Here is a 27,788-nt window from a genome sequence, read left to right on the forward strand (position 1 = left end):
CCCTGCTATGTTGATAGCGTTACCTGCAAAATACAGAATTAAGGTTCCTTTGTCCAAGTAACATTTTTTAAAAATTCGTTAATGCGCTTTTGTATCTTGTTTGGCTTGCAGTTTGGAAAGCACCTTGCACACTGTTAGGGAAGGAGTTCTTATTTATTAAAAGCAACAATGAGTTAAATTAATACTTCCTCAACTTTAGTGATGCCCAAGGATTCTGATTTGGTAATTTGGGGTAGGACCCAAGAATTCACATTTCTAATGAGCTCCCAGGAGATGCAGCTGCTGGTGAGGGGCCCACATTTGGAACAGCTCTGAGTTAAATCATGACCTTGTCCCCACCCACGGTCTTCAGCTGGGGGTCTGGTTTGCTGCAGGGGTGTCCATCTACTTTTCTTATTTTGCCAGTTTCTAAGCTTCTTTCCAAGGAAACCATTCAGTCCTCTATTTTTTTAAAACAGCTTCATTGAGATATAATTCACATACCATATAATTCATCCACTTAAAGTGTACAATCCAACGGTTTTTAGTATATCCACAAAGTTATGCAACCATCATCATAATTTTAGAATATCTGTATCACCTCAGAAAGAAACTCTATATTCTTTAACTCTCACCTCTAACTCCCCCCAGCCCATGGCAACCACTTATCTACCTAATGTCTCTATGAATGTGCCCATTCTAGCCATGCCATAGAAACAGAGCCATACAGTCTCCCTCTGTCCTTACGTGTTTTCTTGTCAGCAACACAGCAATATTTGTCACGACTAAACATGATTAGAAAAACAACTCCGTCGGGCACCATTCTTTAAGAGATGAGGCCCTGGGGACTTCCCTGGTGGCCCAGTGGTTAAGACTCCATGCTTCCAATGCAGGAGGCCCGGGTTTGATCCCTGGTCAGGGAACTAGATCCCGCATGCATGCCACAACTAAGATCCTGCATGCCACAACTAAGACCTGGCACAGCCAAATAAATAAATAAATATTTTTTAAAAAAGAGAGAGATGAGGCCCTGGCAGATGACGTTTCTTCCTGAACAGGGTCAGTGGCGTTAGTGGCAACGGTTATTTGGATTTTGAAGGTTTACTGCTGTGGTGGGATCTACCTATCTTACGTGGCCACCACCCCACCTTGTGAGAACGACTCATTCTTTCTTTTGGAGGATTCATCTTCACTGCTCCAACTGTGTGGTTTTAATGCCACTGCTAGTCATAATACCCTCCTCCCAGCTCCCATCACCCCACCTCCTTAACCCATGTTATGGACTGAATTGAATGTTTGTGTCCACCCAAAATTCATATGTTGAAACACTAACCCCCAATGTGAGGGCATTAGGAGGCAGGGGCTTTCAGAGGTGATTAAGCCATGAGGTGGAGCCCTCATGAATGGGGTTAGTGCTCTCATATTAGATGAGAGAGCTTGCTTCCTCTCTCTGCTCTGCACTACATAAGGACACAGCAAGAAGGTGGCCATCTGTAAAGCAGAAAGAAGGCTCTCACCAGAACCCGACCATGATGGCACCCCAATCTCAGACCTCCCAGCCTTTAGAACTGTGAGAAATAAATGTTGCTTGAGCCACCCAGTATATAATATTGTTATAGCTGCTTGAGCTAAGACAACTCAATTCATAGGAGAGGGTACATGACCCAAGCTTGCTCTGTCAGAGGCCTTCCCTGGACATTTTCAAATCAATCCTAAGGGAAGGGAACTGTGCTGGGAGGATATGAGCCCTTGGGCTGCCATCAACCAGTTTCAACATCCTGGTTGAGATGGGGAGGGAGTCAGAATCTTGAGGAGAGGGGGATCCAATCTTGTCCCAGAGGGCCCCAGGGCCACTGTGGTTCTTCTTGCTTCCCTAAGACTTGGTTTGTTCATTCGGCCTCTATTCTAGAAGTATGGAATGGACCCCAGTCAGGCCTGAAGGCTCAGACCTAGAAACTCGTGGTAAATTCACGTTTAATGTCACCAGTCTCATGGCAAATGAGGGATGTACCTACTTCTTATATCTTCTATCCTCTTATATCTCTGTGTCTACTTCTTATATCTGGTGAGCAGGCAAGCAGGTACCCAGGGTCTCTCCAGTATGATTGAAAGGGACTAAGAGAGTAAAAAGACCCCAAGAGAAGAGAAGAGCAAAGTTCTCACTTGTGCTCACTGTCCTTAAAGGGATCTTGGAGGAATCAAGATGCGAGCTGCATCGTCTCCTGCTTTGTGAGGCTGTTGGGTGCAGCTCAGTTTCTGTATCTTTTGACATCAGAGGAAACATATTCCTTTAACCGTGTCTATGGGCATCTTTCCACCAATCACATCACTGTCCCACTGAGACTCACTGTGCAATGAATTATCCCAAGATCCTTCCAATAAATCCCTTTTAATCTAAAGTCCTTTTTGTTTGCTTTACCACCTGTTTTGAAAAGTTCCAACTGTATAACTACTGATGCTAAGAAATTTAGTCATCACCCTGCTTATCTAAAGATAAGGCATTCATTATACTTTTGTGTAAAACGTGACTGTATGTAACTGTCAAGCTGAACACCAGGTACCAGCTACCAACCCCAGAGGAGGACTCCAAACACTTCCGCCTGTTGCATGTTGGGGTTGGGGTCGCCAAGTGAAACACAACACAGTCAAGCCCCAGATGGAATGGTGCTTTACCTACATAGAGAGGGGACAGAGCGAGATCAGCTTCGATGTGGGTGTTGGTCCCTTGTGGCCAGCAGGTCCCCAGGGCAGCCAACACGGTGCAACTGGCCTATGCACACCCCTCTTATGCTGCAAGAGAAGGACCCTGACCCTTCCCTGTGGAGTCTGAAATATTGAAAGCTGGGTGCATGCCTGTGGGCCGTTGACATACACACGTAAGCAGAATGAAGGAACACTCAGTGAGCATGAAACAGGGGAAGATATTCCACACAATGCAGAAAGCCCAACACAGGCTGTGTGTGCTGTTTACCTCTTGGTGAGGAAGTGTTCCAGGCCCAAGGCCCTTTCTTATCTGGCTGAGCAGAGGGTCAAAAGATTGCCTCTTGACCCTGTCTTTCCCAACAACAACCATGTCCACTTGGAAACTGGCTTGCAAGGTACAGACCCCCCAACTCAAATAGAATTGGTTCACAGAACTGATAAAGTCCACTAGTAAGAGTCCCAGCTCCATTAATTTGTGACTCTTTCCTCTGCCTTCCTATACAATACTGTCACCATTTTAAGACTGGCATTCGTTATGGAAGCAAAATGGGTGCACACTTTGTCTCTCCTGACATTAAACTCTTCTCTACTTGGACAAACTCAGCAAAAAGGGGAAGGGATTAAGGCTGCCACTTGTTGTGAGAAACAATCTCAAAGTTTGCCATGTTGATCTGCGCTCTGTTTTGACTTAACTTGATAATGGTTGAACTTCAACTGTACCAAGTATTGTCAATGAATGAACACAGCCCTGCCCCAAAGAAACTCAGTCTTCTAGTCAACACACAAATAGTTACTCTGAATATAATATTGAAGGCTAATTTAAAGGTAACCCAAGAAACCCAGAAGAGGGTACTTAGCCAAACCTAGAGTGCTGTAAAGGCTCCCTAGTAAATATTTTACCTGCACTTTGAAGGTATTTCCACTTGGGACTTTAACTCCATGCAGACATTCCATGAGGGTAAGGCCTGACCCCACAGTATCCACTTACCCTGGCAGGGACTAGCTCTCATGCCATCCTAAATCTGTTCCAGAAGAAGCCTTTGCATAATTGTATTTTAACTGGTTAGTGGTTTTCTTGTTTCCATTTTCAGCCAGTTGTTTGTTCTCTTCTTATATTCTCTTTCCTTAACTTCTGACAGTGTAACAATCCTATCCTGCCCTCCTCCATTTGTTCTAACAGCTCTCCACCCTCTCCACCTACATGTGAAAACTTAATTTTCATTTTCCAATGTATGGAGACACAGAAATACTTTTCAGAGCAAGTCTGACAATACTTGGAAGGTGAGAACTGACATTTATTAAGCACCAACTATGTGCCAGAAACAAGAGTAGGCTTTTTTACACCCATTTAATTCTCAAAGAAGTCTGTGAGACAGATGTAGTATCCCTGTTTTACAAATGAGGAAACCGAGGCCCAGAGAAGATATGTTACTCATAGAATGTTATACAGCTGCTTAGTGGAGTGGCTGAAATCTCTACTCAAGGCTATCTGATTCCAAAGTTTTTCCAAAGCTACGTTCTCTTCATTACCCAGTGATTTCAATTTTGGCTGCAAGAAGAATCATCTGGAGAGTTAACACACACACACGTGCGCACACACACACACACGTGCACGCACACACACGCACACGCGCATCCCAAGACCTTGGCCCCACTCCTAGAGATCCTTATTTTAAATGGGGGGGCTCAGTATTTTCCTTCAAAGTTTTTTGGATGATTCTAATGAAAACCCAGGCTTAGAACAAATTGTACTAGAACGTACTGCCTCCCAAACCATATCAATAAATTTCATGAAACCTAGCAGAGGCTGGACAGCACTTCAATCTCAACAACTAAAAATAGCTAATAGCTGTATTCCTTTAATACACAGTATTAAATGAAACTCAGGGTAATCTCACCTAGGATGCTTCACCCATGCAAAGTGCTTATGATAGGCCTGGGACCAAGATAGCACACATCAGGTCCCGGAAGACTGCTCTTGACTTTGCTTCTGAGACTGTGTATGATGGTTGTGTTCTCAGTACACACCGCAAATGCCCTGCCCCATGTGCCCTTGGCTGGGCCTGGGTTCACCTGCAGCTGCTGGGAAAAACAGCCTTGTACCTGCTGACAGCTCCATACCTCCAGCAGCCAACCCTGTCTCTCTCCACCTCTGCCCCAAGGCTTCACTAGCACCTTCAGAGCTGGCTCAGCTGTGCAGGGCGTCTAGGAAGTGTCATGGATTTATCATCCCCAGGGAGCAGCCCTTAACCAATGAGGGACAGAAGCCTGTGGCTAAATACCTCCGCTTCCCATCCTCAGTGGGACGATTTAGAGGATGCTCAGTTCCCTTGAGCTTCATGTGCACACAGTTATAATTACTCACAACTCACCCTTTTTGCTGACTTCTCCCTCGCCTGCCTAAAGGTCTCCCACTCCCTCACTTTATGCTTCCTGGGATCACCCCTCTAGTTTACTCCCTGTACCCGAATCCTAGTCTCAGGATCTGCTTTGGGAGAATCAGACTAGAATAACCTCCAGGCGCTTCATTTTAGCCTCAGATATAAATAAGCATTAGGCCGACAATGATACTAACTTATATATGAACATTACTTTATAGCTTACAAAGAGCTTTCACAAACACTCTCATTTTGATCACTAAAGGAGAACATTTCCTAACACCATCACAAGGGGGGTTGGAGATAGATACAATTCTCTTTCATTTCTTGAGAGAAAAGTACACCGTTATCATAATAAAGACAGGCATAGACTAATTTTTCCCTGTATGCATGCACTCTGCTGATTCTGAGTCTGCTAGTGGGTTCTTCATAAGAAAAATGGCCAATTCAAGCAAATATTAGAAATAATTGTTGTTTTATACAGCGGATGCTCAAGCAATTAGTGCAACAATGTTAGTGTGGTTTTTTTTTTAACTTTTATCGTGAATAGTCATTCATGCTTCATTATGTAAAATTATATGTTAAAAATGTGTGTTGTGGAAATATTTTTCACTGAGATAAATACATTTTAACATGGGTCACAGACTAGGGATAACGGAGAAGTTCAACATTTTTTCTGTCTTCCTGTAAGTTAAATAAAAATGAGATAGAAAGGGGGAGATCATTGGGATTGCACCATAAAAAGTAATACACCTTTGCCATTTCTTTGCAACATACAAAAGATTCTGCTGGCTATTAGACCTTACAGCAGTCTTAGCTATAGAAAACTTTAAATAAAATTGACTGGCTCAAGGAAAGGATATTATTATTTTGAGAATAAGAATGAGCAAAAATGCACAGCTCTCTCTCTGAGTCTAAATCCTTAATGAAATGGATAATCCTGCAGTAGAAGAATTCAATTTAAGCTATTATTGTCCCATCTGTGCTGAGTCAGGGCTGGCTACCTTGTACTTTTCTTCACAGAAAGTAGGTCTCCTTTTCAGTAGAACTGCAATCCTTTTCTCTACAATTTGGATCTTTTTACTGCTGGCTGGATTTCTATTATTAGTATTTTAAGGAATTTTAAAGCATCTTCTTAAAAACAAGATTAGAAGTTTTAAGTTTATATGAGAGGTACCACATAAACCATGTAGGTAAGGTTTAGTTTTATATTTACCTTTACTTTTAGGTTTATATTTACTCTTTAAGAAAATCTAGAAGATTCCTTAAAATGTCTAAGCTCTAACATCCACAACTGAAGACTTGAACTTACAGAGTTTTTTTTCTTAATCCATTGGCCCCCAAAGAGAAGCTGGATTTGCTAGTGACTGCATATTTGACCTCCTCAGTATAGTCACAGTTCCCCAAATACATAACAATTGCTGTTTTAGCCACCAATCCCCTACTGGAACATTCCGTGTCAAAATGGGGAGGCCAATGGGTTGGGCTTGGTCTGTAGTCTAACATTTTTATTTTTTGATAATAATAGTAGGGACATGTTCACATATTAATTAAGACAGTAGTAGTGTTCCTGATCATGACGCTAATTATTACTGCATGCTTAGGATAGACTGCAAAATAGTAAAATGTAAAAAGTACATATATTCACCCGTTTTCCTGTGCTAAATTAATATGACATTTATCTTGGGGAAATGGGAAGATGTAACGCTCTTTTTTTTTTTTTTTTTTGGCCATGCCGTGAAGCATGTGGGATCTTAGTTCCCCGACCAGGGATTGAACCCACGCCCCCTGCATTGGAAGCGTGGAGTCTTAACCACTGGACTACCAGGGAAGTGCCTGTAAATGATCTTTTCAACATTTTTCTTTGGGACTTTTCCTCTTTACCATTGGCTTTTGGATTGTAAATGGAAATCAGTTTTCTGGAAAAACTCGAAATGCATTCACATCTTCTTTGAGGCAGATTTTTATCTCAGAGGTGATTAGTTATTAGCAGCATTCCAAAAATGCTATCTATTGGGAATGACTGCCCTCATATGCACTTATTTTTATAACTTACCAAACACTAACATTCTAGTCTGCAAGTGACTTCAAGAGAAAAAAAAAGTGTTTGAAATGGATTGTACTGAAATTAATACAGACTGCAGTTTTGGTGTTTCCTATCTGAGGACTGTCTGAGACTCAGTTCAGTTGTTTTAGAAATCATCAAACTGCCCCACACTGACTTGAATTTTATGAGTGTTGCTCACGAAGATGTCATCTTATCCAGATGAGGCATTTACATTTTACTCTGGGTTTTGGAACAATTCCTGCTTTTCTCTTTGCTAGGGTAGGCATATTTTTGATATATGAATTTGTGAGTCTGAAAAGTTTTAGGTAATCAGTTAACTTAAGTTCAAACACTACCACATAACACAGAATACTTGTTCGTGTTTTCAAACAGCAAATATTACTTTAAAATCATGTCTGCTGTAACGTTCAGATGAGTTTTCTTTCAACACTTGGAAACTATAGTATTCTTGGATGTTTTATTTATCAGCTCCCTTTCTCCTACTGCTGTTTGCATGTTGAAAGAACAGTGCAAGACAAAAGATTTAAGTTTAAATCTGGTGAATGTTATAAATGGTGGTGACTGGAACTGGACCGGGGCACGGATATTCCTATGTCACTTCATGTAGATTTTTTTTCTGAGTCTGGCTAAGAGTTAGGTCCTTTGATATCAGCTAAAACTGTCAAAATTAAGTCAGTTGTGAAAAGTCAAGCCTTAGGAGGCATTCTTTATCTGAAAATCTGTAGGTATTATGCCCAGGCCCCCAGGAGAAAATCTGGTGAACAAGACTTTGCAAGAGTAGATTCGAATTTTCTAAGGCATGTTTCCCAGTTGGAAACAAATCACTTTTATTACCTTTTTCTTATTTTTCATCTGCAATTTGTGGACTCATAAATATTATACGCAGTTGAAAATTGAATGGAATTCTATGATTTACTTTTTCATAAATTTTTTAGAAAGTAATTGGCTTGTTCTTTGGTTCTCTCATGATATTGAAGATGAAAAATATTATATAAGCATTTTGATGGATTTTGAGGTTTTAAAAAATTAATGGTGTGGAAGTTGACTCTGGAATAATACGGTTTCTGATTTGGTGTCTAAATTGTACTTTTGCTACCCCCACTCCCACCCTCATGTACGCATTCCGTTCCTTAACTGCATTATGTATGGCACCTGGAGGGGAAGGTGCTCAGTGAAAGCTGCTCCTAACAGAGGAGGAGAGAGATCAGTACATCAAGCAAAATATTTGGTAACCAGTGGTTTTTGAGTTTGCCGATTTAAATAGGAGATGTATTATTGAAATTTTAACATTGATCTGTTATGGGATGTTGGAAATACATCCAGGCAATTTTAGTGCATTCCTTAGTAGGCTACCTGGGTAGCCTCTGGTTTCTTGTTAAGAGCACTAGTAGCTATTTTCATGTTGATTTTCCTTAAGCAGGTATTTATTCTTTCTAGCTTTTGTTACTCTTTGAAGGAAAAACTAAATGCTTAAAGTTAATCCTGGGTTTTAAAAGATATATATATTAATGTGTTAACCAGCCTAGAAAATCTCTGGGTTTTTTCCACAGGTGACCCATCTGACCCACTGATGTTACTCGCAAAAAAAAAAAAAAAAAAAAAAAAAAAAAAAAAAAAAATCACAAATATTATCTGGTTAGGTTTTAACTCATCTTTCTGGTTTGCTTCAATCTTTTAAAACCCTGATTCTAAATTTGGTATCGCTTCCACTTGGGTGTCATCTGAAAATTTGATCAGTTTGCCATCTCAAGAGAGATGGATGGTCTGCTGGACGGGCCTGGGCCTTCCCTCAGGGAGCCTAGCGACAGGCTGTCTCACAGGAAGGACCTCAAGGTATTCAGCTGAGAAAGATTTATGGTGTGCAAATTCCAGGTGCCTCACGTCCTAGATAAGGATGAGCCTCGCTTCAGCAAGGCCATTCCACTGACCATTAATCCAAGTTCTCCTAATTCCTGAAGATGTGCTCCCGATCCAGTGCCTCTTGCCCTTCTCAACTTCTCTAGAGGCACAGAGGAGCAGACTCCTCCTGGAGCCAACCCTTGGTGCTTCCAACTGTACCCTGCCCCCAACACTTCCCATGCAAAGAGCAGCTGCTGTGGGAAACAGTTCAGTAGTTCCTCAAAAGGGTAAGGACAGAATTACCATATGGCCCAGCAATTCCACTCCTAGGTATATACCCAAAAGAATTAAGAACAGGTCTTCAAACAAAAATTGTCCACAAATGTTCAGAGTAGTACTATTCACAATAGCCCAAAGGTGGAAACAACCCTAATTTCCATCAACTGATGAATGGGTGAACAAAATCTGTTATATCCATAAAATGAAACATTAGTCAGCTATAAAAAGGAGTGAAGAACATTCCTGGTGGTCCAGTGGTTACCACTCCACACTTCCACTGCAGAGGGCACGGGTTCGAGCCCTGGTTGGGGAACTAAGATCCTGCATGCCGCATGGTGCAGCCAAAAAATAGGAAAAAAAGAAAGAAAGAAAAAAAAGGAATGAAATACTGATACAGGCCACAACATGGATGAACTTTGAAAACATTATGCTAGGTAAAAGAAGCCAGACAAAAAAGGCCGCATATTATATGATTCCATTTATACGAAACAACCAGAATAAGCAAATCCACAGATACAGAAAGCAAATTAGTGATTGCCCAGGAATGGGGGTAGGGGAAAATGGAGAATGAGAATGGGGGTTTACTTTTGGGGTGATGAAAAAGTTCTGGAACTAGATAGTGGTGATAGTTGCACAAGATTGTGAATGTACTTAATACCCCTGAATTGTATCCTTCAAAATGATTAAAATAGTAAATTTTATATTATGTGTATTTTACCACAATAAAAAAAATAAAAGAGAACAAAGTGTATTTTACCACAACAATAAAAAATAATAATAATAAAAAAGAACAAAGCCATCTAACAGGGTGACCATTCAGAGCATGTCCGTACATCTTGTCTATGAGGGTACAAGACCTTGCCAAATACTTTGCAGAAATCTCTGTACACTATTTGTACCACATTATTTTGATCAACCGGCCTAATATCATTCGTGAAGGTACAAGTAAAAGGAAATCTGATAACTTATGTGATATTCTTTGTGACCCCCGCTATCCTAGCTCCTACAGCTCACTAAGTTCCTGTGTGGATGCTTACAAATCATTCTTTGAGTACTGTAATCACCCGGGAGTAACATCAAGTACACTAGGCTGTTATTTTTGGCGCTGTCTCCTTTTTCAGAATTAGGACACCCCCCCCATGCCCCTCCATTCCTCTGGTTTTTCTCCTCCTTCCCAACCACAGGCATTCAGGGTCTCATTTGTAAGTTTTCTCTGATGGTTTATCACATTCACCTGGGCCCAAATTCCAGCACTTACAGCCAATCCACGCTGCACCTTGTGTGGTGGTGGTGGTGTTCTTGTTTTTATCTCACCTCTCACTACTCTCCTCTTCACTCACTTTACTCCAGCCACACCAGTCTCCTTCCAATTCCTTACATCAGATATGGCATGCTTCCTCATGCCAAGCTCTAAGATTTGGCATTCTCTGCTCTCTCTGCCTGGAAATCTTACGCCCCAGGTTCCACTGGTTCATTCCCTCACTTTCTTCAACTCTGTGCTCAAATATCACTTTGCCAGAGAGGCCTCCCCTGACCAGTCTATCTGAAATAGCGACCCCCAGGACCCTTCTCTGCCCTTTCTCTCTCTCACTGTTTACCACCTTCTGACCTATTTGTTTATCTGCTTATTGTGTGTCTCCCACTGTCACTCTCTTCCACCACCTCGCCACCTGACAGATTTATGTGTTTATATTTGGGTTGTCTGCCTCTCCTGTGATATCATGGGGGCTCAGTATTATTGATTTAATAAATCAAGATTGGCCTTCAACTCTCCCCTGACTTGTTCAGTCCATCAACCAGGAGTTATTGAGCAATCTTTATATGCCAGGCACTGTATTAAGTCTCTGAGCTACGGAAAATGAAAAGACATGGTTCCTGCTTGTAAGTGGCCTCCAGACTAGTCAGAGTAGGTCATAGGAGAGGCCACGATCTAGGGAATGTCAAGGAGTCCTCACTGAAGAGGTGAAAAAGGCTGAGGTTTTCTGAAGGCCAAGGAAGGTTTCCACAGGTGTTCGAAGTCATCATTGAGGTGGGAGAGAACATAGCTCATTCAAAGAACTTGAATATTCTGAGGCTGGAGCCCCAGAGGCAGGGGAGAGAAGGGTAGCACTTATCATCACCTGATTATTTGTTGATTGTTTATCTGCCCCCACTCTCTTCCCCTTAGTTCTTGGGCTTATCACCTCCTGAGCAAGCCCCAAAGGCCTGACCCTGAAAGGCCACTGCACACAGTTTGACACCTGCAGGTGATGGAGCATGTGGTCAAGAAGACAGAAAGGGGAAAGGAGGCCTGGAGCCCAGCAGCTATGCTGTTTGTACAAAGCCCTCATTATTCCTGCTTGCAGACGGCTGTAGTACTTAAGAAAGCTGCCAAGTCAGATTAAACTCAATCAAGAATGTAGAATACGGGTCTTAGGTTCAACAGAGAGCACTACTGGTGAGGGAGTCATTGCTATACAAAAGCCTCCGTGTTTCAGTGTAGGCTGGAGCAGGGCAGTGTTCAGGGAAAGGCTGGGTAACCAACCCAGCATGTAATTGAGTCTGTTCTTTTCTCTGTTCTACTAATGATTCATTAAGCAGAGTGTACTGCTCACTGTGATCCAGACTCATGACTTCAAATCAAACAGAGGAGGGCAATTTCTGCAAAGTACAGGAAGGAAACAATCAGTGCCCTGGGCATGGTTAGGGCAGGCTACAGAGGCAGGAACCCTGCAACTGCTTTGCTCTGGGCAAGGCATTTTGGGAAAACTATAGCTTCTTCCTACAGAATGGGCTGTGGAAAAAGTTGAGGCTAATAATAAAGACATGCCTTGGACTTAGTTACCATCACACAATTTTTTTTTCACAAACCTATAAATAATTAGGAAGTTAGGACATTTTAGCTATAGTTAAATGATTATGTTAGGGAAAGAAACAGACAACTGGCACTAAATTTTTTAAATAGAAATATTATAGTGTTAAGAAATTAAATTTGATCGTTACTTTAAGGGAAGCTGAGGATTATCGGAAAATTACTGTGTGATGAATTAATAATATTCACATTCCATAGTATACCTACTATGAACTAAGCATTATGATAGGTTATTAGCATACTTTATTTCATCTTCAAAATAACTTCCTGAGATATACATATATTAGTAACCTCATCTAAGAGATGAGGAAACTACGGTTCTGAAAGATTAAGCAAGCTGACTATGGTACCCAGAAAAGCCAGGATTTAAAGCCTGAGTCTGTCTGGCTTGGAAGGGCAAGTTTTATGGTTTGTATGTTGCCCTGAAAAGCTCTTCCAGCTTTTGTGGCAAACATCAAGTACCTTCCAAATCAAAGTCCTATTGGAGAGAGACTAGGATAAGAATTAGGAAAGAATTTTTACTTAATATGAATTTGCAATGATAGAAATCATAGTAGGGAGGTGCAGTTTCCTTAGCAGTAAAAACACATGATTCTTCACTCTTAAATTAGGAGATATCTACAAGCAAAAAGAAAGCACTTGAAGGAGAGGAATCACCTCAATTCAAGGCTAAATCATGAATATAAATGAGATATAAAATAAGAAAGCATCTTCATGAGAAACACAGAGAAGCTTCAAGAAAAGACCCTCTTCATTGAGTCCCTGTGTGTTGGGCATTATGGGGTAGATCCAAAGCAAATTCCACACACTGGCCTTCTAGCCCATTTGTGCCCGACTATTCTAGACTTCTGACATATAAATCAGGAAACATTTCATTTCTGTTTAAGGTGGAGAGAAACAACACCAATACGCATATCCACAAATCCCCAAACAACAGCTGCCCTTGCAGTGGGATTTTCTGGATCCCCAAATTGAAAAAAGCCTTAAGGTTCTGAGTGTCCAGCCCTTCACATAGCAGAGGAGTCCCCTCTGTCATGTCATTTGTTTGAACATCTCCAACAACTGGGCGCTCACCTACTTTGATTCGACTCCTAATTATTAGTAGTTACTTGTTTATATTTTATCTGAAATCTACCACCCCAGTAACTTTCATCCGTTGATGCTCATTTTCCTCTTGGAACTAAACAGAATTCTGTCTTATGTCCCATCTCTTTCAATGCTGTAAGAGAGCCATCCTTTTGCCCCTAAATATTTTACTCCCAAGCTAGCCATCCTCTCTCATTTCAGCTGTTGCTCATATGCCGTGATTTATAGCACTCTATGATATGACTCCTATGAAGGAGTTGAAGTTGGTCTATGTCCCTCATGAAATATATTTCCCAGAATTGAACATAATAAATCAAAGTATAGTAAGATTGATTATGAAAAGCACAGAACAGTCAGAATACTATGGATATATTTCTAATTAAACAGCCCAAGATTCCTTTGGGTTCTTTTTTCTTCTTTTGTTTTATAGCCTTATCATGTTCTTGGCTCTTATTGCCTTCAGGCTACTAACATCCCCAAGTCTTCTTTTCTACATGCTGCTATTTAGCAAGTTCTCTTTATATCCTTAACTTTGGTTCCAAGGATAGAACACTAAAACTTGTCCTATTTAAATTTCATTTTAACAGAGATGACCACTTATGCATTTATTTACATATTTATCCTGCCTTTTTGCAAAAGATACTAGCTGATACATCATCCCTGGGCCAATGCCAGTTTGGAATCTGCTTTGTCATCTGATTTATTCACACTCCCTCCCAGACTCTTGTTCTCTATACACTGATACCCAGGTCCACTTAGCCCATATCCAGGTTACTTAAAAAGGACCATGCTAGGAAAGCAACCCTGGTTGAAACAGATCTCCAACAAAATTTGCCAGATTTGACAGAGATCCATTAATCAGCATTCTTAGGATAGAATGATCATGTTGCTAAATTATCCTATCACCCATCCAGTTTCTCCATCTTCTCAGCAAGGATGTCATGAAAGTGTTTGAAAAATGCCTTGCAGAAGCACAGAAACGCTATGTCTGCAGGATTCCTTTGATCTACTAGCCTAATAAACATATAACAAAAGAAACCAAAGCCTGTCTGTCAGGCTGTCTCTTCTCAGTGAATTCGTGCTGGCTTCTTTAAGGATCACCTCCTCTCTCTCTGGGAGTTCACACACCACCCATTTGATATTCTTAATAGAGAATCAATATTGAAATCCCCGTTAACATTTGCATCATATACCTTCTCCCCATTTTTGAAAACCAAGACATTTGCCCATCTCCTGTCTTCAGGAAGCACTTCTATTTCTAATCTATGGGAAAAATAGATTACAGATGATATTTTAAGGATCTCTTTTAAAAATTGTTTTCATATTCTCAGATATGATTTGTCCCAACCTGAAGACTTGCATTCTTTTAGCTTACATCCTTGGAATGGGAGTGATGGTGGTAGGGGGAGAGAACAGTTTCCCTGAAGAATGGGGGTACTGTTTTTAGAAGGAGTGAGGGATGCTGGGCAAACAAAAGAGATTCCACTGCAGCAGTGAACCTTCAAATTCAAATATACTTCAGCAAGCCTCGGTTCTCTCTAGCTGGTCTTTCTTGCATTAGTGTTACAGCTCTGTGCTGTTCTTGTGGTTTGAGTCTTTGATTGCTACCTCCCTCTTCCCAGGTTTTTATGTGTCCTTTACATTCTAAGCTCCTTAGAGAGACTTAGTCTCTCTCACCAGCACATTTAGTCTCTTGGATTACTTCCTCCACTATTATTAATAAGAGGCTCTAGTCCCTTCATACAGACAACAGTCCCTTCTGCTTATTTGTAATTGACATTTCCTGGAAGTTGATGCATTTATTCAATTTTATTGCTTTTAGTAGGCCCTGATCCCATTTTCGCAGTTTCTGTTACTAACATGGTTGAAAAAAAATTAGCCAAAGACCAGAGAAGATAAAGCCGTCAAGGGCTTCTGAGGTCAATAGGCTAGAAAATAAATTATTCCATTATCAGGATGAAAACTGAATCCTCACATTAACCTTCCTAATTGCTGGCTTACCTTGTTTTCATACTTTCTAAGTGAACAGGAACAAAGCCACTTGCTGCTGTTCTCATTAACACTAATGATCAATAAGTAGAAAAAAATTTTTTTTGCTGATTCTTATATTTTGTTCAACATTATGTAGGCTTAATTTAGAGCTTATTAGGGCATTGCCAGTTTTGCTCATTATCTCCTCTATAAGATGAATATGTTTCTTAGGCAAGTAGTTAACATGAAGCAACAATGACTGACTCAGTTTTTGTCATTAAGCAAGGCTTTCAGTTATGTTTACTGCTGGGGGTGGGGAGAGAAGAAGCAAGCATGAGCATTTTAATATTGACTTATTTTAGATACTCCCAAGAAAAGGACGAGACGTACTTTACAACAAGTTCGGCGCTGAATGTCAATGACCAGAGCTGACTTGGTGTACAAGGCAAGTGTTTGCCTTGCATCCTCCCCTAAACTCTTTTGAGGTTCTTTCCAGCCATTAAAATAGTGCTCTGAAATGAAATTCCAATGCCTGCTACAACATGGATGATGAACCTTGAAAATACTATGCTAAGTGAAGGAAGCCATATACAAAGGACCACCTATGATATGCTTCTATTTATATAGAATGGCCAGAATAGGTAAATCTATAGACAGAAAGCAGACTAGTGGGGGAATTCCCTGGTGGTCCAGTGGTTAGGACTCGGCGCTTTCCCTGCCGTGGCCCAGGTTTAGTCCCTGGTCCGGGAACTAAGATCCCTCAAGCCTTACCGTACGGCCAAAGAAAACTCCCCCCAAAACAAAGAACCAAACAAAAAAAGGAAGCATAGCAGTGGCTGCCAGGGGCTGGGGGATGAGGGGAGTGTTGGGGAGATTGGAAGTGGTGACTAAGGTGTGTGGGGTTTCTTTTTGGAGTGAGGAAAATGTTCTGAAATTGACTGTGGTGATGGTTGCACAGCTCTGTGAATACACTAAAAGCCACTGAACTGTACACTATAAATGGGTGAACTGTGTGGCACGTGAATTACATCTCAGTAAACCTTTTTTTTTTTTTTAAATCACACCCTACTCCTCCTGCTGCCATTATATACCACTCCCTCTTTCTTTGGAGTCTTTAGCAACTGGGTCACTGTCACCTTTTCCTTCAGGTCCTGCTACCATCCCGAATGACTCTGACATCCACATAGATGACCCCCTACTCAACACCCAAGCGAGTCCCTTCCTGGGTCTTCTCTGCTCCAGTGCCCTTCCCCTCCTTTCTACTCGGCCATCACTCCGCCCTTATTTGTTGCGTTCCCCACCCAACCTCCCACTCCCCCACCTCTGAAACAATGCCCTCACAGGTCCCTCTTAGAACACGACTCCCAACACTTCCAGCTGGCTCTAATTCTAATCTGGCCCTGGTGGGCGTAGCGTTCTCCTCTTCCTCGACCTCATCACTTTGCCTCCTTCTGCTCTATCATATCAGCATCCACCACCTCCCTCCTGCCCTGAAACTCCCCGCTTTCACCACCACGGCTCTCTTTGTCTGGCTTGAATTCCACCACTTTGGTGTCTCATCCTTCTATCTCAGCCGTCTGGCAAATCTCAACCCTCCACCATTGCACCTAACTCCAGAATGACCCAGCCACAGTTCTAGTCTCCACTGCACACTCAGTGCCCTCAGTGATCCGTTCATATTGCGCCAGAAGCCTCTCTCCAGTTCTCCAAGGTTTCTAGGAGAAACCTGCTTCATGTTTCTCAACCCATCTCCACCTCCCTCTTCACGCCCAGCAGATAATCTTCCCTCCGCCTCTATGTCAGAGAGGAAGAAGCTGCTTCCCTAGCACCCAACTATGTGCTTGCCTACATCCTTTCTTCCTCCCCCACCATTCACTGGTCGGAGCAAAATGGAAGAAATGCCCCTTTTCTTATTTAGCCTCTACTGTGTCTGGCTTACATCACCTCCTCACTACTCAGTGTCCTTGCAGGACTGAGTATTTAACGCCTTTCCCCCATATCTTCAACCTCTTCCTCTCTACTGACTCCTAGCTTGTCTCTCCCTCCTTAAGCAACAGCAGCACCTCCAACTTGATGCCACACCCCCCTCTCCAGCTCTCTCTCTTTCCTCCTCTTTAAATACAAACCTCGGGACTTCCCTGGTGGCAGAGTGGTTAAGAATCCACCTGCCAATGCAGGGGACACGGGTTCGAGCCCTGGTCTGGGAAGATCCCACGTGCCGTGGAGCAACTAAGCCTGTGTGCCACAACTACTGAGCCTGCGCTCTAGAGCCCGTGAGCCACAACTACTGAGCCCACATGCCACAACTACTGAAGCCCGCATGCCTAGAGCCCGTGCTCCACGACAAGAGAAGCCACCACGAGAAGCCCGTGCACCGCAACAAAGAGTAGCCCCTGCTCGCTGCAACTAGAGAAAGCCTGCGTGCAGCAACAAAGACCCAATGCAACCAAAAATAAATAAATAAGTAAATTTATTAAAAATATATAAATACATTCCAACCTGTTGCAGTGTTCCTCCCAGAAAACAAAAAACTACATTCCATAGCCAGGCTTCTGGTTGTGATGTAGATTCCAACAATCAGCTGTACCTATGTGAGATCTGGAAGGAGGAAGTGATAGATCATGAAGAGGGGGCCTCACCTCTGCTATTTCTGCTGATGAGCATGGTTATGGAAGCATCTGGCTTTCAGTGGCAGTTGTAGAGGGAGTCCAATGTCCAGTCTCTAGCCACATGAGTGAAAAGAAGGAGCAACCATGGCATCCACTTTGCTGGCAGCAGCTTCCTGATTTCTTGATCACAGCAGAGGAGGTATAGGCTTGAAGCCAGCAGTTATGAAGACAGCTTCTTAGCATTCCAGCTCACTGATCATGGCAGACACAATGGCTCCCTGGCAGTCAAGTTCTGCAGTGTTATTCTGGAAGGTTTTCCTGGAAACTCAGCCTAGATTTTGCTCTTCCAACCATATTTAGACTGCTTTTGTTTATATTAGTTAGAACGGTTTATTTTATCTGCAACTAAACTTGGACTACAGTGTATCCTGCAGTTAACCACATTTCACCCTGAGTGATTTTTCTGAAACTCTAAAACTCAAATCCAATAATGGCACTGCCCTTGCTTAAAATCCTTCAGTGTCCCCCAATATCTTTATATAAAGCACAAATGTTTTAATCTTGTTAAAAGGTCCTGTATAACTTGGTCCTCTTATTCTCTGCAGACTTATCTTTACCCAGGTACTCTCTGACCACACTGACCTATTCAGGTCCTTAAGAGAGTCACACACTCATCGCTTTATCTTTGTACATGCTACTCTCCCTGTGCGGAACACTCTTGCCCAACTCACTTGTTTTGTTTTGTTTTTCAATTTTGGCCTAAAGTGTCTGTGTCCTCCAGGAACCCTTCTCAGACTCTACCACATACCACAATCACCGAAACTCTGGGTTAGGCCCTCTCCTATATGCTCCCTTAGCACCCTGGCCTTCCCCCTTTTGAAACACTTACGTTACTGTATTGGGATTGCCAGTTGTAAACTGTGCCCTCCTGCCCTTATACCATATGCACCTGGCAGAAGGTTCCATGTCTAAGTTGTTCTCTATTTTATCCCCAGTACCCAGTGAGTACCTGGCCCAGACATAGGCATACAAATTGAAGTAATAAAGAAACTGAAACATTCTAAGCAGAGGGTCTAATCTCTGTTGGATTTATGTTTCAGAAAAAACACTCAGGTGGCCACATGCAGAAGGAACTGTAGTAATGGGATCAGATGGAGGGGAGGGGCTGAGACAGAAAGTCCAGTTTGTTGGTCTGACCTAGGGCAATATTAGTGGGGAAGGAAAGGAGGAGATTACTTCGTATGCTATGGTAGGGGGAGGGGAGCAGAAAAACTGATAACACTCAAGAAGCAATGAGACAGGGGCTTATTAATTTTTCTTTTGGCGTCAAAGTAATTAACATTTCAAAGTAACATTTTCTGAGCGTCTACTCTATGCCAAGTATTGGATTAGATTCTGTGATAGAAAGATTAGTAAAATACTATCCCAGTCCTGGAGATCACAAGGGTTTCAGTCCACTAGTGGAGACACAAATACTTTAGTACCAGGCTGAGAGATAAGAGAAAGAAATGAAGAATTTATGTTTTGAGGGGCTGTGGGTGTGTGGTTTTTCAGTTTATTTGTTTTTGTCTAAAGATAATGGGCAACAGACAGTGGACTACGGTGGGAAAACACTGGCTGGAGACAGAACACAGGGCTCTTAGTTCCTCATCTATCACTAATGAGGTAGTATGATATTGAGCAATTTGTTTACTTCTCTGGGGCTTAATTTCCTTATTTGTAAAATGAAGTTTTTGAGTGAAATCACCTTTAAACACCTATTATTTTATGTATTTGTTATATTTAAAATGTGTGCATTATTTCTAAAAGTTTTTTAAATCATTCAATTAAAATGTCTGTGTATTCTAAATAGTGCTTTAGGATAAATGTTTTAACTTTGTCCTATATTATTTAGAAGACAAGGATATAATCTGATCATAAATCAACTGTCATCTTTGGTTTCTTGGTTCTAAGAAACTGACAACATCATCCACTTTTGACAATTAGGGATAGTTCGCCAGAATATGCTCCCCCTGCAACCCCCATTTCCTTGGCTCTTTCATCCACATGATTTTTAAAATTTTGCATTATCTACTGCCTGGTACAAATGCTATGTTTTGCCAGAGGAATGTAAAGCTAATGAAAAATCTCAAATCAGTCTTTCCTGCCCCTTTGATAGACGAGTAGTTTTAAATTCTGGACTCAGACCGTATGACGATTCTCTTTAAATTTCAACAGAAAGGAGACACATGAAGGAGCACAAAAAGCAGGTTTAGAATCGAGACAAAGAGCTAGCCACTTGAAAATGCACCACTCTACCCATCACTATGGCTCCTTCTCTTCATAAGGAAGTGTGTAACAGCTTGAAAGGATGGCCAGTAATACTAACAGTTGTAACAGATGAACCCGGAAAAATGACTGGCTTAATAAAAAGTTATTTCTCATTCACTTAAAGTACAGTTGGTGGTAGGAATGATGATGTGTGTCTGCTCCACGCAGTCATTCAGGAACCCAGGCTGACAGACTCAGCCATCCTCAAAACCCTACTTCCAAGGACACCTCGAAGTGTCAACATCCAGAGGGCAAAAGCAGGGTTGAGGAGGGAGGGAGGGAAGAGGCTTTCCTGTGGAGGGTTTTCTGGGCCCAGACTGACAGCACTTCCATCCACACTTCATAGCCTGGTCTCAGCTCCATGGGCACACCTGACCGCAGGGGTGGCTGAGGAACAGGGTCTAGCCGCATGTAAAGGAAGAGAAAGGGCAGATTTTGATTACTACGTAGTGGTTTCTGCCTTATCTAGGGATATGGATTCTGTCTACCTGGTCCCTCTCAACTCTCTCCTTTCCACCTCATGTCTATAATCGCTAACAAAGTATTCAGAGGTGATTCCTACTTGGCATAAGTAGTTGAAAAAAATTCTAGAGTAGTGATATTCATCACATAAGCATCTGATTTTTATGGTGCAAACTTCAAGTTTCTCCAAGTACTCTAATCTCTAACTCAGACTATTACAGTACATTAGTTTGTACAGGGCACACCACAATCATAGGCCACTATGGGTTGTGCATACAGACTGAACTTCAGGTTCATATAACTGAGACTATTACTCTCCCAATGGTATCAGACTTAATGAGGTCAGCAATAAAAAAATTCAGATCTCAAGTTTCCTTTAGATCATTTGTCTGGGAAAATTATATCACAATTATTGGCTTTGATAACTTTCCTGTTATATGTCATAGCTTTTTTTGGTATAGAGCAGTGGTTCTCAAAGTGTGGTCCCAAGACCAGCAGCATCAGCACCACCTGGGAACTTCCTAGAAATACAACTCTCACCACAAAACTCCTAGAAGAAAACATAGGCAAAACATTCTCTGACATAAACCATAGCAATGTTTTTTAGGTCAGTCTCCCGATGAAAAAGAAATAAGAGCAAAAATAAACAAATGGGGCCTAATCAAACTTAGAAGCTTTTGCACAGTAAAGGAAACCATCAAGAAAATGAAAAGAAAACCTATGGAAATGGAGAAAATATTTGCAAAAGATGTGACAAACAAGAGATTAATTTCCAAAATATACAAACAGCTCATATAGCTCAATATCAAAAAAACAAACAACCCAATAAAAAAATGGGCAGAAGACCTAAATAAACATTTCTCCAAAGAAGCCATACAGATGGACAACAGGCACATGAAAAGATGCTCAACATCGCTAATTATTAGAGAAATGCAAATCAAAACTACAATGAGCTACCACCTCACACTGGTCAGAATGGCCATCATTAAAAAGTCTACAAATAGGGCCTCCCTGGTGGCGCAAGTGGTTGAGAGTCCGCCTGCCGATGCAGGGGATGCGGGTTCGTGTCCCGGTCTGGGAGGATCCCATATGCCGCGGAGCGGCTGGGCCCGTGGGCCATGGCCGCTGAGCCTGCGCGTCCGGAGCCTGTGCTCCGCAACGGGGGAGGCCACAACAGTGAGAGGCCCGCATACCGCAAAAAAAAAAAAAAAAAAAAAAAGTCTACAAATAACAAATGCTGGGGAGGGTGTGCAGAAAAGGGAACCCTCCTACCCTGTTAGCGGGAATGTAAGTTGGTGCAGCCACTATGGAGAACACTATGGAGGTTCCTTAAAAAACTAAAAATAGAGTTACCATATGATCAGCAATCCCACTCCTGGGCATATATACAGAAAAGACAAAAACTCTTTGAAATATTTGAGAAGATACATGCACCCTTATGTTCATAGCAGCACTATAAACAATAGCCAAGACATGGAAATAACCTGCGTCCGTTGATAGACAAATGGATAAAGAAATGTGGTGTATATGTATATAAATACACACACACACACACACACACACACGAATATTACTCAGCCATAAGAAAGAACGAAATAATGCCATTTGCAGCAACATGGATGGACCTAGAGATTATCATACTAAGTGAAGTAAGTCGGACAGAGAAACACAAATATCATATATCATATATATGTGGAATCTAGAAAAATGATACAAATGGGCTTACTTACAAAACAGAAACAGGCTCACAGGTATAGAAAACAAACTTATGGTTACCAAAGGGGAAAAGTGGGGGAAGGGATAAATTAGGAACTCGGGATTAACAGATAGGCACTACTATATATAAAATAGATAAACAATACCTACAATGGAAAAGAATCTGAAAAAGAATGTATATATTCGGAATCACTTTGTTGTATACCAGAAACTAACACAACATTGTAAAACAACTATATTTCAATTAAAAAAAAGAAAAAAAAAGAAATGTAATTATCAGGCCTCATGTCAGACGTGCTAAATCGGAAACTCTGGGGGTGGGGCCCAGCCATCTTGTGTTTTCACAGGTACCCTAAAGAATATCCTAGAACCACTAGTCTAGTTGAGTTAGATTACTGCTGAAACATCTCATTTTAAGGACCAGATCAAAAGAAAATTATTTGAAACTGTTTTGTTGAAAACATAGCAAATCTCTCTCTAATACTGCTGTGAATTAAGAGTGTTGTGGAAAACTGACAGAATTAAAAGACTGCTAAGAGCCCTGGGAGGTCATTAGGGCAAATAGTTTCCAAAGGTGTCAGTCACAGACATCTAAGGTTCTATGAAGCATCTCTAGGGGTTTCCTAAAAGAAAATGTATTCATATGTTTGATTGGTGACTGCTCCCCTGACCATCCAGAGTTTGTTGCCAAAAGACATGGAATTTTGTATCAGGAGAAATAGTTTTGGAGCTTTAGGACAGAGTCAACATCTTACTCGTCTTTGTATCACCACTACTTTCCACAGTGCCCAGCAGAGAGCAAACACATAATAAACATTTATGTTAATAAATGAATGAATTGGGACTTCCCTCGTGGCGCAGTGGTTAAGAATCCGCCTGCCAATGCAGGGGACACGGATTTGAGTCTTGGTCCAGGAAGATCCCACATGCCGCAGAGCAACTAAGCCCGTGCACCACAACTACTGAGCCTGCGCTCTAGACCCTGAGGCCACAACTACTGGGCCCGCGTGCCACAACTACTGAAGCCCATGTGCCCAGAGCCCGTGCTCCACAATGAGAGAAGCCACCACAATGAGAAGCCCACACACCACAACAAAGAGGAGCCCCCGCTCGCCCCAACTAGAGAAAGCCCACGCGCAGCAACGAAGACCCAAAACAGCGAAAAAAAAGTGAATGAATGAATGGATGGAATAGTCATCTCATGGATCCCGGTTCTAAATAACTTCCACTAATATTCCAGAATCACTTCGAAAAAAAATCCCCTTTGGATAGTTTATTCTAGTTACTTTGAAGAATACTGACTGCCTCATGTATGTGGCCAGTCTTTTCAGCAGTTAAGGATTTTACCTATCAAATATTAAGAATGCCTCCAACTCCAAGCCCTCCGAGAGAAAAACAAACATATGAAGATAAGTGCTTGTTCCACTTCTTGAAATGTCTATAAAATATCTCCATTGCTGCATGTTAACCTTTTCAGTGACTAACTCAGGGTTTCTCAACCTCGGCACTATTGACATTTTGGGCTGGATAATTCTCTGTCATGGAAGCTATTCTGTACATTGCAGCGCCATCACCAACTCTTCCCCCACCCCCGCCCCCCTGTGACAACCCAAATGTCTCCAGACACTGCCAAGTGTCCCCTGGTGGGGGATAAAATCGCCCAGCTTGAGAATCACTGCTTTAACCCAATATTAAAAGGAGAAGAGTCATTCTCCTGCATTTTATTCAAAGCTATGGAAACAGGCGTCAAGAAAGAATGCATGTTCCACATTTCCCTTTAGCTCATTGTTGAGGACTTCAGCAGTGACAGCTCTATTTATTTGAAATGATTTGGTTCACAAATCCTCATTATTTTAGGCCAGTGTTCTCCTTGGAACAACTTTATCTTAGAAGATGCAAATTCACAAACTCTAAGCATCTTTTTTACACTTACTGTGATCTTCTACAATGATTCAGCACTGAATTTCATTACAAGACATTTTCATTTAATAAATTTTATATAATATATAGACTGGCTAAAGGAACACTGTACAAATCCTTAATACAGTGTTAGCACTAACAGAAGAATTTTTATCTACTTCGTTACAATATTTTTAAAAATTATCTAAGTAAAACCTACGGTAAAATAAAATGTAATAATAACCTTTATTACATCCTACCTCAAGATTCTGTCTCTGGAAAGAAAGTCTTCATTGCATCTGGAATTTACTTCTTGGTATTGAAAGAATATGCTAATAATTCTATTTCTTGATTCATGTTGGATCGTATCTATTTTCTTCCTGTTACCACATGAGGATTTAGCATTATTTCAACATCCCCTCGCATCTGTCCTCCATATTCTCAAGATAAATATACTACAATTTTTTCTTAAATCGTCAGTGTTTAATCATGAGCCAATAGTGTACCCTGACATCCTCGTTGACATCCTCACGCTACTGTCCCCTCCCTTACTGTCCATGTGGGTCTATACTTTAAACATTCCTCTTCTTTTTTTTTCATTTAATGACATTTTGAGAGGGAGAGGAGATAAAAGCATATAGCCATCACACATTTAATAGGAAACTAAAATTATTTTTGAAAACTTATAAAAGACTACATATAAAGTCTCAAAATTTTACTGTTAAAAGGTAGAATCTCTACTTTACCCTCACCTCTTGCACTTAGCACAAATAAAAGCTAGGCACTTTTTTTGTTGTTGTTTAAGAAACAAGTGATGTTAAACAGACTTACTCTGATCATTTTGCAACATATATATATAAATATTGAACCATTATGTTGTACACCTGAAACTAATGTTACATGTCAACTATATCTCTATAAAAACATAAATAAAAGAAAAGGCAGGTTACCAGAAAGACTTCAATTCTTCCCCTTCTGTACACTTGGGACACAGTTACCATTCCTATTTCATGATAAATCTGTTCTTCTCTCTTCTGACCTTGCCGAATTTTCCTTTATCTACCTGGGACATTGAAACCTGGGAAACATCTGGCAGCCGTGCACCATGAAACTACATGTTCTTGTTCCATGAGAAACGGTACTGTAATAAATGTTTCCTGTATCAAAAAAAAAAGTATGAAATCTGATTTTTAGTTTTTCATAAAAAATAATTTTTGCACCATCAATCAATAACAACCAAGAAATCAGGACCACCCAGATAACAAAAGCAGAGGACTAAAAAAAGAGACCCTATTAACATGACAGATGAAGAAGATACCAGGTGAGAAGAATCAGCTATATAACAAAGCCCACAATTTGGCAATTATGGGAATCAAAGTCAAACAGTCAATTACCAACAAACACAATAACAGTGCTTCTTTTGTCTTTCACGGTGAATGCACAATAAGCTCTTAATACTTAGACTGGGAAATAAACCATCTATAATCTACTGAAAAAGACCATCTGCTTCTATAAATTTTGTTCTTATACACTTGCCAAAAGAAGAGAACATATTAACAAAATAATGGGCCCTGCACTGTTAATTGCTAGGTTGTTTGCAGTTGTGCTGTTGCTATTAGAATTTAATAAGCCATTCCTTCTGCTAAATTAATAAGCAGCCAAGATTATGTAATAGCTGCTTTCAGCTGCTAATTATTTTTCCCATAATTCCCTTCCCTCCCTCCCCGCAACCTCCACCTTTTCTTGGCTAGTAATACCAGAGACTGACAATATGTCATCAGCAAGTCTCCCGTCCTCGTTTTCAGAACCACAGACCAACATCAGGAGCATAACCAATGAGCTTAAAGTTGGAGGTGGTTATCTCAGGAACCTTGAGGATACGAGTTTTGTACAGAAAAAGAGAAAAGCAGCATTTGGATTCAGAGGGCGAGTTTTCATTACATCGTATTAGATCTATCTTTGACTGGCTAATGGCATCTGTTTTGTGTAGTAAGGGAGAAGTGGGGCATTAACATGTGCCTCTGGGGCAGGACTGGTCCTGTTGCTGAAATTTGGGCAGGGGGCCTAAAGACCTACAGAAAGCCAGCTCTGTGCTTGACCACTTCTTTAATACTACAGTATACGTTTAGCATACACGTTGGTAGGAAATTTTCCAAGCAGCATAGCAGCGTTTAAAAGGGAAGGTATTCCAGAAAAAAAAAAAAGAGAAGGTATTGTATATTTTTATTTTGCCAAAGAAGGGCATTAAAAAATGCCCCCAAATTCCTATTATATACTATCTTAGTTTTATAGACATTTTAACACACACAAAAAGAACACAATCCCTAATAAAGGATTCCTTTAGATTGATTAAATTTAGCTTCCTGAAAAACTTAGCATCTCTTTTTCCCTTTGGGCCGTTAAAAAATTCGGGCGACTATGTTTGGGAACCTCTGCAAAAAGGGCATAGCTTAACAAAAGCAATTTTCTAGCTTCCTTTGTAAGAACCGAGGTGACTGGGGTAATGAATAGCATTCGACATGAGAAACCCGTGGCTGTTCAAGCAAGGTCACTTAATCCCGTGGGGCTTCCCTTTCCTCATCTGTAAAAGATGAGTCGGACTGGATGATTCATCCATTCTTTCATTCAAAAAAATATGTACATCCATTATGTGCCAGACACAATGCTCAGCACTATGGTTTTTAACAAATCTACAATTTTATAATCCTTATCAGTCAGCTCACATTTATTAGTGGTGTTATATACTAGGCAGTGAACTAGGTTGGGATGCAAAATGAAGAAAATTCAAGATGTGCTAATGGGCATATGGATGAAAGAGGGATTCCTTCTTACAGGGTTTGAGGGTGAGGCTTCATAGGAGCTGTGACATTTGAGAGCAAGGGCATGCCAGGCAGAGCAAGTTGTCGACAAGACTAACTGGAACCCAGGCGGATGTGGGGGAGGAGAGGGGAGACTCCGTGTGAAAGAAGCGGGATCTTGAAATGAGGTGCTGTCTAGGCTTTTCAGCTGAGAACGGACAGTAACTCCTCAGGTCCGCAGCACTGAGGACGGACGAGGCAAGCCCCGGGAAGAGACACTTGCACAGCTTGGGGCGAAAAGGTGTCTAGGGCTGTAGCAGTGCGATGGGAAGCAGGGGTCGGATTCCGGACGGTTTTGAGGTAAAGTAATTGTAAAGAGCACTCTAAACGCGTGCACGAGCTCCAAGAAAGAGCTGACTTGTTTTCCTCAGAGTTGCAGCACTCCCTCTCTCCCCTCACCAACATCACCAGCCATTACACCGCCCCGTCCCACCCTCTTGGGGCACGGAAAGTTATCCGAGCTCGAATGTGGTTCTTGGCAGTCCAGATCTTTCCTGCCCCGCATAGCAGGGTCAACAAAGGGCACCGCGAAACACTACCTTCTCACCACAAAATAGCCGAGACAGCTGCGCGCGCGTCCCGGTGGCACACTCAGGAGTGCGCAGGCGCGCCGGCCCCGGTGGCGGCCGCTTCCGGGTCACGTGGCCTGGCTTCCGGTTCGGACCACCCCCACCCCCCCTCTTGGTAAAGACGCGGCCAATCGGCTTCCTCGGACTGGGCGGTCACCTGAGCTGTCTCCGGTGCCGTAGGCAACAGCCGAGCTGCGTCCCGCGCACCGCC

The 27,788-nt window shown here is 41.6% G+C and overlaps 1 long non-coding RNA gene across 1 annotated transcript; it reads right to left on the reverse strand.

Annotated features, from left to right (window-relative positions):
• Positions 1–27,608, reverse strand: LOC132482659 (uncharacterized). The gene is made up of 4 exons (XR_009530933.1): positions 27,548–27,608; positions 25,101–25,307; positions 24,411–24,530; positions 1–23 (listed from the first exon to the last, which is right to left on the reverse strand). It is a non-coding gene; the product is annotated as an uncharacterized LOC132482659 (long non-coding RNA).
• Between the last annotated feature and the right edge of the window lie 180 nt (positions 27,609–27,788).

The sequence above is a fragment of the Mesoplodon densirostris genome, chromosome X (assembly GCF_025265405.1).
Source record: "Mesoplodon densirostris isolate mMesDen1 chromosome X, mMesDen1 primary haplotype, whole genome shotgun sequence".
Lineage (NCBI taxonomy): Eukaryota > Metazoa > Chordata > Mammalia > Artiodactyla > Ziphiidae > Mesoplodon > Mesoplodon densirostris.